Source organism: Emydura macquarii, unplaced genomic scaffold (assembly GCF_026122565.2).
Source record: "Emydura macquarii macquarii isolate MOO-44397 ecotype Brisbane River unplaced genomic scaffold, CSIRO-AGI_Emac_v2 contig_2768, whole genome shotgun sequence".
Taxonomy (NCBI): Eukaryota; Metazoa; Chordata; order Testudines; family Chelidae; genus Emydura; species Emydura macquarii.
In genome coordinates, this window is record NW_027132905.1 from 13,758,305 (window position 1) to 13,777,250 (window position 18,946).

The following is an 18,946-nucleotide window of genomic DNA, read 5'->3' on the forward strand; positions in this document are numbered from 1 at the left end:
ATGCCTAAAATGAATGTTAATGTCATTACGCTGCCCATGGACTAGGTAAGCTCCTTGACTTGGGTCTTTTGCAGCTCGGATGGAAATCCACCTGGACAGATTCTTTAAAAAATGATTTTTCTTTTTATGAGAAACAAAATAATCCAACTCCCAGAATCCCCACCCTGGCCGCTTCACAACAACTATTACAGAATTTATCATGCCTTGACCTGTGGGTCTTAATACTGAGTCAACTGATATGGCTCCGGGCTAAGTCTCCAAGTCAGCCAGATGGCTGAGCCCCATTTCAGATGTCCTGCCAGTGCAGCCCTGGTGCTAAATAGGGAATTTGTGCCTCCATCCTATCCCCAGTGACCAGAAGTTACTAACACTTAACACTGAGCCAGATCCTCAGATGAAGTCAATGGAGCTACACTAATTTATGTCCACGAAGGCCCACTATCTTTCAAACGTTCAATCCTTACTTTGTCCACTTGTCTCCAGTAGATTTATTTTGTGGCAGACAGATAAGAGAAGTCAGTCTGGAATATTCAGATTAAATTGCAGCAGAGATAATGAGATGTGGTATCCTCTGTTTGTGTAGTATAGTGTTGGATTTTTTTTCTTGACCTGCCTGAACTTTTTGGACAAAAGAAATGTCAAAAGAAATGGAGATGTATAAAATAAGATACTTGACTATCTTCCTTAAAGAAAGCCATTGAAGGTCTTTTTCTCACAAACACTAGAAAGAGAAAAAGAATGCTTGTAAATTGAAAATAGAGCCATTGTTACCCTGTGTGGAAGAGTAGGGCATTTTTCCTGGACTGCACAAGAAACATTAACTTACAAAGTAACTGTATATTCGTTATTTTGGCAGCTGTTTCCCAGGACACATATCTGTAGCACAAGAAATTTAATCAAGGTGAAACACTAAGAAAAAGGGTAGAAGTGCTATGTCTTTACCCATTAACATAGAAAAATAGAAATTAAGTGAGATTTAGAGGTTGATATGTAGATCTTGTGCTGGTGCTCCATGCAGGGTAAATTTCACCCATGCAGAGAAAATAGTGAGCTAAATTTAAGTTTCCCCATATCATTGCATGGCGGTAGCATGCATTTCTGATCAGCTGTTAATGTAGGCCCTGATTGTTTTATTTTTGAAGGGAGCAAATGGTTTTCACTGAAAGAAAGCTATGTTGCAAGACTGGTTATGGGAATGCTGTGAATTGTTCTCCAGTGCACATCTGAAATTTTCGGACTTTTATCAAAAGGTTTGAGGTTTTTCTCCTTTCTAAAGGCACATCACAGCACACCAAAACCTCCTGAAAGATTAATTAGAGCAGTGATGAAGTTTCCACTCCTAGTGTTAGTTTCCATTTGATCTGCGCACATAAAATTATTTTAGTATACAATGAAATACTGTGAGTTAGATTCAGATGTGATATTGCAACCAGGGTCTTACTTAATTACAACCAAAATGCTTACAAAGAAAAAAGTAGAAGTCAACATATAATTGCAATGTTAATTAAGATTCTGTGGTACTGAGAATAGGCTATTTTGATTTTTTTATCAACACGCTTATGTCTCCAACTTTTTCTCCAGTGAAGTGAGAGTGCCATCATTACATGGAGCCCAAAAGGAAGGAAGGAACTCTTTGCCCCGGGGGAAAACTTGCTTTCTGTTTTACAACCTGCCTGCTCCCTCTGCGGGCCCCGTATTACTAATACTGTGTACTTACACATCGCCTTTCATTTGAAGACCTCAAGTTCCACACCCTATCTTTCAAAGCCCAGTAATCATCATCCCAATAATAGTAAGTTGTTGGGTGGGGAGGGCAGAGTATTCACTGATAATTAACTATCGCATAAACTCTCGTGCTCCTTCATTTCAAGTGCCTTTATCTGAGGTCTCGACTCCTCCCCATTTCTGCTTTATTCTCCCGTCTCTGTCATCAAAGGACTAAGACACAGAGTGACAAAGACTATATACATCATCTGCACTGCTCTCAACATTACTGACTCCTGACAGAATCTTCCTCCTTTGAAATCACAAAAAAAGGTAATTTCTAAAAGCATGAGAGGATAGTCAGTCACCCAGATAGCTGAAGAAGCTGAACATACCTAACCATAACTTTGTACATAGAGAGCAGATATCCAACGCTGTGCAATTAACTGCACCTAGATTGTTCCACTATAGGATTGTTCCAAGTTCAGGATATGCTAAAAGGGAGAACGCAATTTTTAATAAAGTAAATGTCACTTTTAGAGCTAAAAAAATCATTTGTGGAGAACAACATTTGAATTCTGCCTGTTTTCTGTTACTAATACTGAAATTATTCATTATTTAACATTGTTCCCATATTTCTTCAGCAAATAATTCTGGATCTACAATTTGTGAATCATTCACAGGTATTTGTTGTTCCTGCTGTATTAGTTAGTTATATGTTAGCTGTTAGTTCCCAGATAGAAAATGAATTTCAAAGTGTGTATTCAATTTTAATACCCAAATTCATACTCTGTTGGTTTATTACATAAACCACATGGTATTTTTTCTGTTAAATTATAAGATGACTAATATAACATATCACGTAACAAACAAAAAATATGACTGTGTGGGTTATGTAACTAATCAACAGCATCATCAGCAGTATGAGTTAGAGTATTAAATTTCAAATTCTGTATTTGAGTGCATCTCCAGTGAATAACATCCAAGTTAAATTTCATTTTTCACCAGTATTTGAGCTAATAAAAACTCATGTTCTAAATGTTCATAGAAAGCAAACACAAAAGAGACAGATAATATTAATCAAATTTTAGTTTGATTTTTTTAATTTCAATGAATTTTGGGGAAACTGTTTCCACACTCCCCCTTTAGCTTTAATTATTCATTAGGGTTGGGGGGGAGGGGGTTCTCCTGTTTTACTGTTCACCAAATTACAGTATTTTAAGTTGCCATTTGAAGGTACAACACACTTGAAAACCAATGTGTCAGCTCCTTTTCACAGTCAGAGAGCACAGACTAGAATTGTTCTTGAGATACCTTATAAATTAACGAGACCTCAGGACACCATATACACATGTAATCTATGGACCACACTAGGGCATATAACATATAAATGAAATTCATCCAAATGCAGAAAGCCCATGAAAGGTGTTCTGAACTGCTTCAGCCCCCATGTAAGTTCTTAATATGAGCTTGTAAGGTATGTTTTGCAAGTTCCCTGTATTGGGCTGAGCTTCACCAATGTGCAGTGTATGCCCACATATTGGCTGAATTCTGCATTTGGAGTTTATTCTTCTAAAGAGTGTTTGTGTGTGTTTATTCTTTTTTCTCTGTTCTGAGTGGTCTCTCTTTTTGGTGTTATGCGTTTCCTGCTTCCTTAATTTAGGAGCCCCCTCGGTTTTCAGTAGTATTACAAATTAACTATGTAAGCCATCAATACTTGCTCCACTATGCCACCTCCATGTTTTCATCTTTGTTTTTGAAGCATTATATGAAGCTCACTTCTTTATCCTTATTGAATATTTAAAGGTTTTATTTCCCTTAAAATAAATCTTTTTCCATTTGGAAGGACTGAGGGCTACTGTTTCCATAACAACCAATTCCCAGAAAGCTGCTTTTTTTTTTTTTTTTTTTTTTTTGGTGGTAAATATTGTAGAATTAATTGCATGGTTTTAATGTTTAATCAGAGTCACCTAGACATACACAGACAATGTGAACTTCATGTTCACCTTGTTTCTATACTGTATGTCTCACTGACCAAAATAAAGCTCCTTACAAATGAAAGATAAAAAAATAAAAAAATAAAAAAAAAATCTGTGAACCTATCCATTACTCTGTTAAAGAAAGCTGATGAGCAGATCTCAAAAAAGAAATAGGATTGAAAACTGCTGATGCATCCTTTATCACAGCAATTTCCGCAAGGTTATAAAAGTCATGCTTGGATAAAATCTTGGAAATGCTAAAGCAATGATCTAAGAAATGAATGCAGATAAGCCTTAAACATTTTAAATGAGGAAGAGTGTAACAGGAATAGAAATGGTGCTGACAAAGATTCTAAAATCAAGCATATGATTTTCTCTGATTTGTATATGACAGGACAGCTGACAATTTTATGGGCCTTGCACAACATGCTAAAATGCACCCATGTCGACAACCCATATGATACATGCATTGTCTCTTCTAGGTATGGCATCACTATGGAAATGTTGATATCCTTTTCATCAGAGTTAAATGAAATTCTCTGACTTATCCAGTCATTCTCTGTACAAGTATTTTACTTGAGATAGGCAATAAATGAACTGAGATTTATGTGATGTGGCAGAAGATTGAAGAGTCACTTGACTTCAGGACCAGTGGAGCTCAAGTGCATGAAGGAGATGGCTTTATGTGGACTCTGAGAAAATAGGAGGGCAGAGAAATGAAGGTTGATGTTAAACCTCTAAAGTAGCAACTAGAACAGTGAAAGCCTAAATCCAGTCTACAGTGTAAAATACAGCAAAGAAGTTTCTGCAAATATTCTTTCAATTTTTAATTCATTTTGTTTCTGTTTGTGACTCTTTTTGTGTTTGCTTTCCAAGAATATTCTGGCAAGAGAATTAGTGGCAGGATGTTTGCAGAAAGAGCAAAGAGTGCAGATTACTTATGGAAAGTTAATTTCATGAGCATTCACCCCAAAAATCCATCTCTGAGATTTAAATTCATCCAATCCAGGAGTGGAAACATACCATGTGACCAACAGGTCAACCCAAAACAGCTCATTTCAACGAATGCCTTGTTTGTGAATGAGCCACAGATCTGGAATTATACAAAAATCAGGGAAATATTTTCAGTGAATAATTTTAAACAAAAATGTGGGAAAATTTATAATCAATTCATGAACATTTTCATCTAATAAGTTACACACTCTGAACGAGTCACCCATCTCTAAAAAGACAGCAAATTGTAAGAAAACTGAAGTTAATAGGGAGCAGTAGAGTATTTTCTACTTGTAAACCTGAACCCATTTGTGTGGGTCCTTAATAAAGTAGAAGTTCAATGCCACACTATTCTTATTACTACTGCTATTTTGCTTTCTTAGTAGCTCATGCAATGCCTTTGGCATAAGCTTCAGAAAAGTGAAAAAAATCTTCCTTCTTGATGAAGAGCCATCAAAATTCACCTATTTTTTAGCCTCTCAGGCTTATCAATATGAAGATTCAGCTTGCAATTGCATCTAAAAAGCAGACCTTTTGAAGACCTTGTTAAAGAAAGCATCTATAAAGACAATTTCCTGTTCAAAACAACATTGTTTTGATCTATCACCTATGGAACTTGACACTCAGTTCAGGCTTTATCAGAGCACCATTGACTGTTATCGTGACCCAGTCATCTTGAAAGTTCATGAGTGCAACAGGCTAAGCTTTGACATTCTAAATCTAAACACAATTTTGAAGCCTGTAGCCTCTGAATTATTGTACAGTAAACAGATTTTTAAAAAGAAACCAAAACCACTCAATGAAATAAAAGTGATAACGCAGTTAGGCTTTCTGAGTTAAAAGCAATAGAAGTATTGTTATAACAAATCCTGATAATCCATAAACCAAGAACAAAGAGAGACGCCCATCATGCTGAAAGCAGCTAAAATGTAAATTAAAACATTCCAGGAGGAGTTTCTCTCCTGAAGCTTCTATAATGCATTGTTCAAGATTAACCAGTACCCCAATATACAAAAAAAAAACAAAAAAAAACATAAAACCTTAGTGCAAGAGCATTTATACTGAAATAACAAAAAGGAGTGCACTTATAAAACATCGTTCATATCATGGAAATTAAGTCAGGGTAGAAAATATATCTCAATGTATATACTTAATTGGTACATACATATAAAAAGTTCATTCTGTAAGGATTGAATGTAAGGAAATTAATGATAGAGGGTTCTGACACATGGCTTTCTCAGGCAATGAGTTCACCATTATTCCTATGGTAAAAGGATCAATTTATAATTCCTGTAGGTTTTGTATCAAAGGACAGGAACAGAGATGAAGGAGTGAAAAAATTTCAGTTCATTATGTATGTTCATTATGGTTTTAAAGCATATAAAAATAAAGGGGTTTGAAGATAAATGTATGATGTGTGCTGGCCAAGATGACAGGAAGCTTTTCAAAAATACCTTTCCAATCCTATTTCTTTGTCTATTGTTTGTTTTAGAAGGGGATTTAATTTAATTAATTAATTATCCAGTGGGAAGAAAATCTGTGAAACCTAAAAACTGAAATTGACACAATAGGATGAATGGTTCATAAAGAGCTTTACGCCTTTAAGTCAATGGTTTGACATCAGCCCACTTTGGTTGTGATTGGAAAGTATTGCAGTCTGACTGATGGCTGTTTGGCGATCAGTGGAGTAAACTGATGGGATTGTTCAGTTCATTAAATATCTTGATTTCTATTGTGCATTTCTAACCTGCTGGCTACTATAGTATTAAAACATTAAAACACCACCACCATAACTAGCACTACTTGGCACCAGTGACAGGAGCCTCCCCTAGGACTGACCAAAAATGTTTGACTGAAACATTACCCTATTGGAAAAATGGCGTTTCATCTAAATAGAAAAGTTATCATGGGCCAAGACTGATTTTGGTGGAATTTTCCATCAGGAAAATTTAAACAAAATGTTTCATTTCTCATCCAGCTGAAGCTAAATGTTTCACTTTGTTTTGTCAACCTGAAATGAAACATTTCATTTTGTTTTGGGTTGACATTTCCCACGATGCACCATGACCGCTCAGCTAGAGGAAGATACTGAGGTGCATGATGGAAAATTTAGTCCTGCCAGGAAGCAGGGCATAGTAGAAAAGAGGCATGAGACCCACAGAACTACAACTCCTAGCAGGCACCACATCAGCTCAGGCAGATGCAGAAATTAATGTCCAACTGAAATGCAACAATTAGTTTCTCTTCATCTGGGGGCGGGTTTCAATGTGGGAAGTTCAATGAAGTTTCAATGTGGGAAAGTTCAAATATTTGATTCCCTTTAAAAAGGTCAGTAGGTGTTCCTGGGACCATCATGCCTCAAGTAATGCCAGTTTCCTCTCATCTACATGACACCTTTCATCTATCTTCCACAATATGGTCCTCCCTGCTTTCCTTACAAACCACAGTTTACTGTATTGGTGCTGAACAGCCTCCATTATAGAACTTAGAATGCTACAAACCACATCAGTTGGTCTCTCTTGCATTTGAGCCTGCTCCTTTATGACTTCAAACTGTTTCCAGAAACCTCTCTGGTGACTAATGTTTCTTTCCTCACCTCTGATTCCTGCAGACACTCTCCAGTTATATGTTGCACTTTTCATCATACACCTTTTGTTCCTGTGTTGACCTTTCTGTAACCCCATGTGCTCCCATGCTTTTGTTCTAAACTAGTTAATTCTTCATCCTCCACACAATAGGCTTCGTAAACTGGGTTTAGTGATTCCATTCTAACGCATCTAGTCAGGATTTTAGAACTGTCAGTTCTTTTTATCTAGTCCATACTCAGCATGATGTCACCAAGTTTTCTATTCACACACAAACACACGTCTAATTTACTTTCAGACACCAGAGACCTGTACCCGTGAAAAAGTTAACTCATTGAAATAATTGACACATAACACTGCTTAGGAGAATTGAGAGCTGCAAGGATATACTAACTGTACTCTCCTCGCTAATCTTTGTAAAAAGACCCTTAGATAAAGATATCATGACTTTTATGTTACCAATTACATAATCTTCCCTGGACATAACCAATCTTCTTGACTAGTTTTAACTGTAATCCTTCTGTCCAACTCACACATGGATGGCAAGCAAAACACAATGTACAAGAGACTCGGAGAATTTAAATCAGTGAGTATTACCTCCTCATTACAGAGCTTACTATTGCCTTGGTCATGGTGTCCTTTGGCCTGTCTTCAGGTAGATAGACTGTGGACAATATGAAAACAAGAGCCTTCACTTCACTATAGCACACCTTTCTGCTTACAGTTTCTCCTTTTGCTTTTCATATCAAAGACAGGTGGCTGATTCAGCTGCATTTGACACACTAAGGGCTTTTCTTCTTTTAACAATCAGTTCTGAGAGGACTCAGAGGATAGCATAATCAAGGGAACACCAGCACTCCCTTTGTGAAAGTTCTCTGCATGTAGGGATACTTCATAATGGCTGTAAAGTAATACGCAACAGAGCTGCTCAAGATAAGAGAAAATGTAAATTGCTGAACTGAGAATTGTTGTACAATAGAGCAAACCTCAGCACAGCAGCTTAGGAAAAAGAGAAAAGAGAATCACACCAAGTTTTAAAATGTTGAATGTTAAATCATGTTATTTCACGGTCTAGAAGGATGACCTGTCTGGTAAATATGAGTAGCTTCTTTTACTTTCTGTTTAAATAACAATGCATGTGAAGTTTTTCTGCTCCCTGAGCTTCACAGGATACCTCTTAGTAATTACAAATAAGAAAAATTTTACCCAAGAAAAATAACCCAGCCTTTAAAAGGATTTCAGCATCTCTTTGGTGCTGATATAACTTGACGACTTTTGAAAAGACGTGGGCTCCAAACCCAATATGAAATGCATGTTTGTGTATTTGAGTTGTTCATCCGATATTGCTCTGTTGTAATGTTTAAAGCATAAAACCACCCTAACAAACCTTTTAAGTCTCAGTGAGAATTTGTCCTAAATTTTGTTTCACAAGGTGAATTAAGCTAGCCACACACACAAGTCAGAAGTAACACAAACACTCCAGTAATATTTGGTAATTGTGTTTGTATTTCTTGCCCTATGAAGTAATACTGAACATGTGAATTAAAGGCCTGTTTCAAAGCGCATTGAAGTCAGTGTTATCCCCATCTCCCATCTGCCTGTTCCTTATTGCACAATTCTCCCATTCCACATTTAAATCCCTCCTCCAAATACACTTTTTTGATGAGGCCTTTGGAGCAATAACCTCCCAAGCCTTGAACACCCTTCCTCCCTGGCAACTGCATACAGATCCACTGTTCAATCAAGGTATATACCCAGGGATGAGACTATGTTTGGACTATACTGTCTATATGTAATTTGGATTATAAATCCTTAGGGTAAAAAACACTTCTTTTTATATCCTCAGAAGCAAAATGAAGGTAAGGAGCCAGTGACAGAAACAATCCAGTTAATTATAGCACCTCTCACGACACTATTAATTGGATTCAATCAATGCATTGAGGAAGTTAACAAATACCAAATATGTCACTGAAAAAAAGGACAGCATAGGGGCATCTAGGTCAGAGGAAAGAAACCTGAGCTACTCTAAAATAAAGAAAATATTCAGGGAATGAGTCTCAGAGCCATTAAGGATTTACATTTAAGCGTCTTTAAAAATGCCATCAGTGTAATAATTCCTTTTACATTTCACATGGCACTGGAGTTTCTTACAAGGTGACATCAAAAAAAAAAAAAAAGAGAGAGAGAGAAGGAGTCAATGCTAATGATGTGAAGGTGAATCTCTGCAAAGACTACAAAATCATGGCTGCTGGGAACTGCTGCCATCCCAGGAGGAAGTGAATTGCTCCCTCTTTGCAAATTAGGAATGTTCTGAATGTGCGCTAGGAGTTTGATTTATCAGGCTGAATGAAGTAGCATGTAACAGTGAATCAGAAATGCCGTCAATTGGCCACAGTAACCTTGACTCAAGCCTTCTATGGAGAATTCATTTCTAGTTTGCGAATACTATTATTATGCATTTGGCAGCAAGGCGCTATGGGATGGAAAAATGCACTGTGAAATTGATGATTTCACACTGCTAATACATCAATGTGGCAGAGATAAGAAATGTTGCAGAGCAGGGCATGCCCTTTGACTTCACAAAACACAAAGCCAGATTTATGAATCCATGCTTACAATTAGCATCAAATTTAGCACTGATCCATCTTTTTAAAATTTTTATAAAAACAGCCAGCTCAGCTATAATTTTCACACACACACACACCCCCAACCAGGGAACTAACCAGATATGTACCTATCAATCTGCCCTCTTTGCTTGAACCAGGCCACTGCACCTCTTCCCCAGCCTATTGTGTTCTTTTTCTTTTGTTTTTTTGCCTTCATTCACCATAAGCTGTTCAGTTCAAGATCCTATGTTTGCATGATGTTTAGCACATTGTGGGTGCAGCCATAGTTTAACACAGTAAATAAGAATAAAACCCTACTTTCTCAAGGCCATTTAGAACACATATCTGATAATTCAAAACATGGACTCACTCACTTCACATTAGACATTATACTTTATGTGAAAACATTCACAGTTGTATCTGTTTAAAGCAAAGCTAAAATATATAATTTCCCCCACCCCCGCAAGAGTGGAAGGGGCACTGTTGAAAACCTCTGTGCACTGGGAATTTCTTAACATGAAAAGAGAGAATAGTCAAAAGATTTGGTTCACAGGTCACAACAAGTTAGTATTTATCCATTCTTTGGAGTTATAAACATGGGATGAGACCATTTTTTGTGCTCTCACACAGCTCTTTTTTTTCCATGCTCTAGATAGTCAGAGATGTCCAGGTAGGACAGGGGATGAGAAGAGCCAGGAGCAGTGCATAGCAAAGACCAGTTAGCTGCCTACCCTTGTAGGCAGCCATCATAGGAATCTACTCAGATACCAATCACCTCCCTCACTGAATGGGGAATGTAGGAGTGAAGGATCATCCTGTGCAACCACCTGTACTGCATGGATCTAAGACTAGCTATAGAAAGATCAAGTCACACATGGCCCAATGCAGTCTGCCTGTAAACAAATCAAGTAAACTGTAGATGAAATAAAAGAGCTCCAGAACAAGTCTTGAGAAGCAGGTTAAAATGAAGCATAGCGATCAGACCACTCTTAAAATCAGTTGAACTCAATGCGATTTTTTATGTTATAATGAAGAATCCATGACTGAGGTTGAAGTCCCAGGGGAAGAACTCCTGAAAAGGTTAACCCAAACGGGCATCTAAGTATACTAAAAACCCATCTCTGAAAGAGGCCCCAATAGGAAAATAGAGGAACAAAAAACAACAGAGTTACAGAGCTGTTGTCCTTCATTCTCCTGCACTTAGGGAGACCTGGGCATTCCTATCACAGGGAATAACTTGGTTACTCCTCTGAATCCAAGAAAAGCCAACCACTTTTGGATGGAGGATGCCATGCTGGAAACTGTCTCGACAGGTTATGGATCCCCCAGAGTCAATAATTAGTCAGTTGGATAATACAACAAAATTTTATTAAGGAATATGGGGTGCACGCTGTAATACTTAATATGTAGCTTAAATGATTATCATATAAAGCAGGAAGAGAAACAGGCAAAGCAGTTACTTTTTATATCTCACCACTAGGCACAGAAGGAGTCGCATGTCGTTCGATACGGGCCAGCTTTCACGTTTCGCGCTCAGAGTACGGGAACGGGAGAAGCGGGGCGGTCCAGGTGATCAGGCTGGCGAACGCTTTCTCAATTTGGGCATGGGGCGTACCCCTTTTTATACTAGAGAATGCATCACAAGTTTGGTAGCTCTGGATTGGGGGAGGGATATACATTAGTATGTGCCAGACTATGACGAGGCCTGTGGCCTTGGGTGAAGCTGTTATGGCACTGGATACATAGCCCGTTATCGGTGGGCAACAAAGATATCTGTGAACAACATAGGCACTGGGGTGCGTAGGCGGTTTTCTTATAGCAGCATAACAACTAACTGCTGTAAACAACAGATGCAGCCTAATAAGGTCAGGTCACGGTTTTACTATTGGCACCGAGCGGGCGGGGGGCGAGGGGTGGGCATATGCTGGGAATTCTGCTGCAACAGAAACATGTAAGTGCTGCTGATTAATAGTCCCACGCTGGCCACGTAAAGACAGAATTGGAGCTTCCCATGGACTTATCCAGGGGAACTGCAACAGGCTACATTACCATTGTTTGGTCTCTTTGTCAGCCTAGATAGCTCTTCACTTCCTGATAACCAGAGTATGCTAAGAAGGCAGGTTTTTTTATGGTTAAAACAAACACACAAACTTTGTGAAAAGTCCACATGGAAAATTGGAGGGTGCTGATAGGCTAAAGTTAAAGAGAAATGGAGCCAAGTGCATCCAGATCCAAGGAATAGGCATGACAGAGTTATCTTACAGTTTAGAAGTTCTTAACAAAAGCAGTCTCTTTGAAGCAGTATGCCTTCTCTGAACCGTTGTTACATAAATAAACTCAACCCACTTTGTTCAATGAAATTACATTACACTATTATACATAATAGAACCCAAGCAAGTCCACAGCACATGGTTTCTATACTACAGATGCAGAGGGACATTATATATAAAATACTGTCTACATAATGTCCTTCTGTATCTATAGAATACACACTCCTGTCACTTAAAAGACCTCCTGTGGAGATATAATATAGCAAATTGCCTCTCTCAAACCCCAGCTGACTACAACCAACTACTCAGCATGTGTAATTATATTGAAAAAGCAAATGCAGTGAAGGTGATCGTGTACTCTAACGTATAGATCCTGCAATTGGATCTGCTCAGCTTGTATACCTTTGCCAGAATGGAGAACCGATGAAGTCAAGAAAGCTGGCACAGGTGACCCCTATGGAGGTCTAGTTGCAGAATCTAGCCATAATTCCAGGAGCAAAGAAGTTCAGCAGTTTGTACCAGTGGCGTGTTATATAAACAGTACCTCACTTTCCCTAACTATTGAATAGATACAATAATTCTTACTTCACAAAGGTGTTGTGCTGATGAACTATAATTAATGTTTGTAAACCACTTTGAGATCTTTGTGCAAGAGCGCCTATAGAAGCACTATTATTCATAAAACATTCATTTACGCTCCTTTAGGGCAAAATATCTCCCCCACCTCTGAAGGACCAAAGCTAAAATAGTGTGACTTGACAGAAGAGAGATTTAAATTGTATTAGTGTTTACATCTGAAAAAATGTTAGAATACAATGTTAGAATAGAATGCTAGAATGTTAGAAAAAATGTTAGAATTTACAGATATGAGAGGACTTTTAAAACTTCATTCTGGGAGAAGCCTTGCTTTATCATACACTACAGTTTCATTTCATGTTCACTGTCCCATAATGTATTGCTTCCTAGGAATACTAACATTTCTGCTAATGCTCACAGACAGTCACATCAAGATAAGTCAGGATTGTGAATGCTTTTTGAATGCAACACAGATTGGGGTGTATTTGACTGAACTTTGTGGGTTTTATTGTTCCGATGTAATCAAGAAGACTGCTCATATCATACATGTTGATTTGGAAATGGTCTGCTGGCGACGATTTAAATCTTATTGGGTTTCCTAAGAAAAAGATCTTGTACATTTGATGTTCACTGCACTCTGGTCTAAAGAAAGGAAGATTTGTATGGAAGGGACTTGTATACTTTTTCATGCACATGAAAATTGCTCATTTGCATGCACAGGTTTGAATTGCTCATCAAACGTGTTTCAGCAAGGAATTTCCACCACAACATGTTGGTGGAGATGGCAGATTGTGTTACCTTCCTCTGAAGTAGGGGATCATATGAGGGGTTTATCCCACAAATCCAATCTTCTGAGACTGTGGGAGGCATTGGCCCTGTCTAACTCTACACTTCTACAAGTAGCCACAGAAAAAAAATGTATTAGGACTGAACACACAGAATCTTTCCCATTCAGTGTATTCAAGTTCTCATTGCAATCAATCTGATGGATTTTCCATCTATCCAACTACCTATCAATGAGAAAAATTCCTGGTCCCTGAGAATTAAGTTCTTTGTGAAACGTAAAATATGAACACCACAGAGATGGCTACTGCATGAACGTTTTATTCGCTTGTGATGTATAAAATGGGCATTTTATAGCAGTAAGAATCTTCAAAGCCAAACATTTAAGTACAACTTTCCACTGCAGCAACCTTTTCCACAGCCCACTAGGTGAGTTCCACGGCATGACTACTGAACTAACTTTGGGGATGTTTAAATCTAAACCTGAGTACAGATCTTAATTTTTCAAGAGTTCTAATGGGTCAAACCAAAATCTTGGCTCCACATACCCCAGAAGTTGGGGTTCAAAATATCGATTTATATCAGAATTTTGCAGCTTGAGCCTAACTAAGGAAGCTAATGAGTCCTTCATGTGCAATTGAAGGTAAAATGTGGTCCTGTAATTTGGTTCAAAGGGATCTCTGTCTTTCCTCCAAGGCATGAACTTCTCCATATTTTGTAAAAGTTCTTCACCCAACCCAGCAAACTCATATTCTAAATGATCTACAATAAGCAAGACTTGTTGGGTATCAGCATATTAGTGATTCTAAAACAAATTATGCTGTCAATTGTGTGTTCTATAAATTGTTGGCCCACATTATGGCCTTTGGAAACTGACTAAATATCCATGCATAGAAAATTAATAAAGATTCAATGTCACACAGTGCAATTTTCAATCTTTTTTCTGTTAGCCAACTATTGCATTTCTAAATCCTGATTTTGATCTCTTTCAAACCAGAACCTTCTCCAACTGAATTTATTGCAACAGGTTTGGCTTAATTTTGTATGTATGCAACATCTTGTTATGTACCAATGAAGAAAAAATATTAAATGCTAATGGGCATGAGTGCAGGTCATAGAATATATATAACTTGAGGCCCAATTGTGCATGAATATCTTGAATGAAATACACAATTTGCCAAAGATTAAGCTCAGAAATAATTACTACTTAATAGGGAAGAGATGGAAGTGTCACAGAGTGTAACACGCTACATTATACAGATACAATCATACTAATGACAGCACTTTCATTCACAGAGCCATATGATATTAGCTGATGCTGGCCAGAATGTTCCAATGACGAAGAATTTTGCTTTATGTGGGAAACTGCATGGTACATTTTCTCTCTTCTGTGTTTTATTCTTCCTTTTTCTCTTCTATGAGGGGATTTGTAGGCTACCTTTCATTTGACTGACAAATGTAAGTGCCCTTTTAACCCTCTTATTAGTTAAATGCCTCCTTGGGGAAGTCTAAAATCCTTCAATAATGACTGGTATGTATACTTTATAATGCAGTTGATGGGTTTTGCCTTAAGAGATGCTGAGGGCTAAAATGAGCTCAAGTTACATATTACTTAGAAATCCTCTTTTTCTTTACGAGAGCAGGCCTAGAAGATATTTTGGAGGGTTCAGGAGCCTTAACCCTTTCATTGCTCCATAGGGCTGATGTCATAAGGTTGCAGTGGACTAAGGAATAAATACTGTACTTTTTTAAAAAATGCTTTACATTTGTATTCTTAATGGTAACTATCCTTGAAGGCTGAGTTAACTTGGTACACTAAATCACAAATGTACCAATCAGCAAAAGGTGGTCAATAACATATGTTTCAAATACATTAGGGAGGCAGTTTCCACTACTCCTGCTTATTTCTAACAAATGAGGAAAACACAAGGTAGTGAGGCTTGAAGACTCTTTCCAGATCTTCAATTGCAATGTGAAAAATAAGGCCATATTTTTTTAAGAGCTGCAGGATGCCTCTTGTAAAAACTACAAAATACATTTTATTTAGAAATATGTTATATAATGCAGACTAATCTTCTATGCTCGACTTCCCTTGGAGACTAGATCCCTCTCTAGGGCTGATCTGCACTGAGAAAATAGGAGATATTTACCCTAATGTCTTTTAAATTAACATATTTTAAACACCACTTAGTACCAAGTATAGACAAAGATGTTTTTAAAAGTATTAGCGGGCCATGGTTAGCCCTAAAATGGAGGGTGTTTCATTAGGCATGAAGTTAGGTGGCTTTTGAACAGTTCATCCACTCCTGCTGCTTAGTCCATAACCAAAGTCCTAATCCTCTGTGCATGTGTGCACACACATGGACAAGTCTACTTTTGGTGGGTGTAGAAAATAGAGTGATGCTACAAGCAAAATCAGAACTTCAGATGAGGAAGAATCAGCAGTTTAAGGATTCCACTGATACATTACATAGAGCAATTTTCACTGTGTGCTGGACTCAATACGGATGTCCTTACTCATACAAACTCCCATTGAATGGGAATTTTCCCTGAATAAGGACTTGAGCCATATACAAGAGAGTAAAGAAGAGTTACATCCAGAAAACAGTAGAACGCCAGCAGGTATTTAGAGTGATCTCAGATTCCATTGCACAGTATGTAGTATAGCAAGCAGGGGAATCAATTGACAAGATTGTATGATATGGGAGCAAAGGTTTTCTGTTGTCTGGCTAATGAGGAGATTTTGGAAGACCAAAGACAGGGTAAGCCTGTTACTCAATGAGGGGGGGGGTAAAAACAATAACAGAAAATGTGGAAATGGAAAGGGTGCTAAATGACTTCTTTGTTTCGGTTTTCACCAGGAAGCAATTGGATGTCTAACATAGTGAATGCCAGTGAAAATGAGGCAGGATCAGAAGCTAAAATAGGGAAAGAACAAGTTAAAAATTACGTCAACAAGTTAGATGTCTTCAAGTCACCAAGGCCTAATGAAATGCATCCTAGAATACTCAAGGAGCTGCCTGAGGAGATATTTGAGCCATTAGCGATTGTCTTGGAAGACGGAGAGATTCCAGAAGACTGGAAGAGGGCAAATATAGTGCCCATTTACAAAAAGGGAAATAAGGACAACCTGGGGAATTACAGACCAGTCAGCTTAATTTCTGTACCGGGAAAGATAATGGAGCAAATAATTAATCAATTTGCAAACATCTAGAAGATAATAAGGTAATAAGTAATAGTCAGCATGGATTTGTCAATAAGAAATCATGTCAAACCAACCTGATAGCTTTCTTTGACTGGGTAACAGCCTTGTGGATAGGTGGGAGGCGATAGATGTGGTATATCTTGAGTTTAGTAAGGCTTTTGATACTGTCCCATATGACCTTCTCTTAAACAAACGAGGGAAATACAACCTAGATGGAGCTACTATAAGATGGGTGCAAAACTGGTTGGAAAATAATTCCCAGAGAGTAGTTATCAAGGGTTCACAGTCATCCTGAAAAGGCATAACGAGTGGGGTTCTGCAGGGATCAGTTCTGGGTCTGGTTCTGTTCAATATTTTCATCAATGATTTAGATAATGGCATAAAGGGAACACCTATTAAGTTTGCGGATGATACCACGCTGGGAGGGGTTGCAAGTGCTTTGGAGGATAAGATTATAATTCAGAATGATCTGGACAAACTGGAGAATTGGTCTGAGGTAAATAGGGTGAAATTCAATAAGGACAAATGCAAAGTACTCCACTTAGTAAGGAACAATCAGTTGCACATGTACAAAATGGGAAATGACTGCCTGGGAAGGAGTACTGTGGAAAGGGATCTGGGAGTCAGAGTGGACCACAAGCTAAATATGAATCAACAATGTAACACTGTTGCAAAAAAAAGTGACTATGACTCTGCGATGTCTTAGCAGGAGTGTTGTAAGAAAGACACGAGAAGTAATTCTTCCGCTCTACTCCACACTGATTAGGCCCCAGTTGGAGTATTGAGTCCAGTTCTGGGTGCCACATTTCAGGAAAGATGTGGACAAACTGGAGAAAGTCCAGAAAAGAGCAACAAAAATGGTTAAAGGTCTAGAAAACATGACCTATGAGGCAAGACTGAAAGACCTGGGGTTTTTTTTAGCCTGGAGAGAGAAGACTGAGAGGAGGCATGATAACAGCTTTCAAATACATAAACGGTTGTTACAAGGAGGAGGAGGGAGAAAAATTGTACTACTTAACCTCTGAGGACAGGACAAGAAGCAATGGGCTTAAACTGCAATAAGGGAGGTTTAGGTTGCATATTAAAAAAAACTTCCTAACTGTCAGGGTGGTTAATCACTGGAATAAATTGCCTAAGGAGGTTGTGGAATCTCCATCATTGGAGGGTTTTAAGAGCAGGTTAGACAAACACCCGTCAGGGATGGTCTAGATGTTACTTAGTCCTGCCGTGAGTGCAGGGGACTGGACTAGATGACCACTCACGGTCCCTTCCAGCCCTATGATTCTATGATTAAAAACTATGCAGTGCAGAAAGCAAGTGGAGATCTTACACGACGACGGTCAGGTATCCCAGAAACTGTTCTAATTTAATCCTTTCTTATCTTGATGAGTTCAAAATCCATGATAGAGTGGGAATATAGCACCACAAAGTAAAGTCTAATGTAATCAAATAGACTGGTGCTCAACCCCTTTGAGAGGCAATAGAATTGGTTTTCTTCTCAATTAATTGCGTTGGGCTGCCATCTTATTTACAACCCATTTGGGAGGAAAACTGTCAAAAAGAATGAAGGTGTCTTTGACCTTCATATTCTTAGAAAGAGGGAAATGGTGCAGCTGTTTATTTCCCATGCCATTCTAATTTCCATGACATTGCACTGCTCATTAGGGAAATATGAAAGATGAAGGAAATGAATCAACCCTAACTTATTCTTTTAGACTTTGGACTCTTGGTGAGACTAAAGTGATTGAAATTCTATGGTGCCAGTGGTTAAGTTATTGGAAACAGAAAGCTGTCAGCTGCAGAGCTCTGGATAAAGTACGGCATGCTGGCAGAGTATACTACAATTCAATATTTCATTACTAGTATTTGTGTAAGTTTTTAACCCATAATATTTACATACAAGATCTGTGATGTCGCAGCCTGCATATAGAGAAGTTTGGGGTGAGGGGGAAATACTTTTTCTGGAAGGCTGCAACGCTATGCTAGTTTTTAGAATCTAGAACCCTAAAGCACAACCACCATAAAAACCAGAGACAGACATAGCAGGCTGCTACCTAAGGCAGAGAAACACATTACTCCACCCTCCTTGCTCTGACTTAGCTCTTTGCAGATTGCCACAGTGGCAAACCCAGATCACATGACTTCCCTCAGATGGATCACCCCCCACCCCACATACACACACAGCCTGCAAGCAGAACCAGTGAACTCATCACAGTTTAAAGTGATAGCTTGTAATTTTAAACAC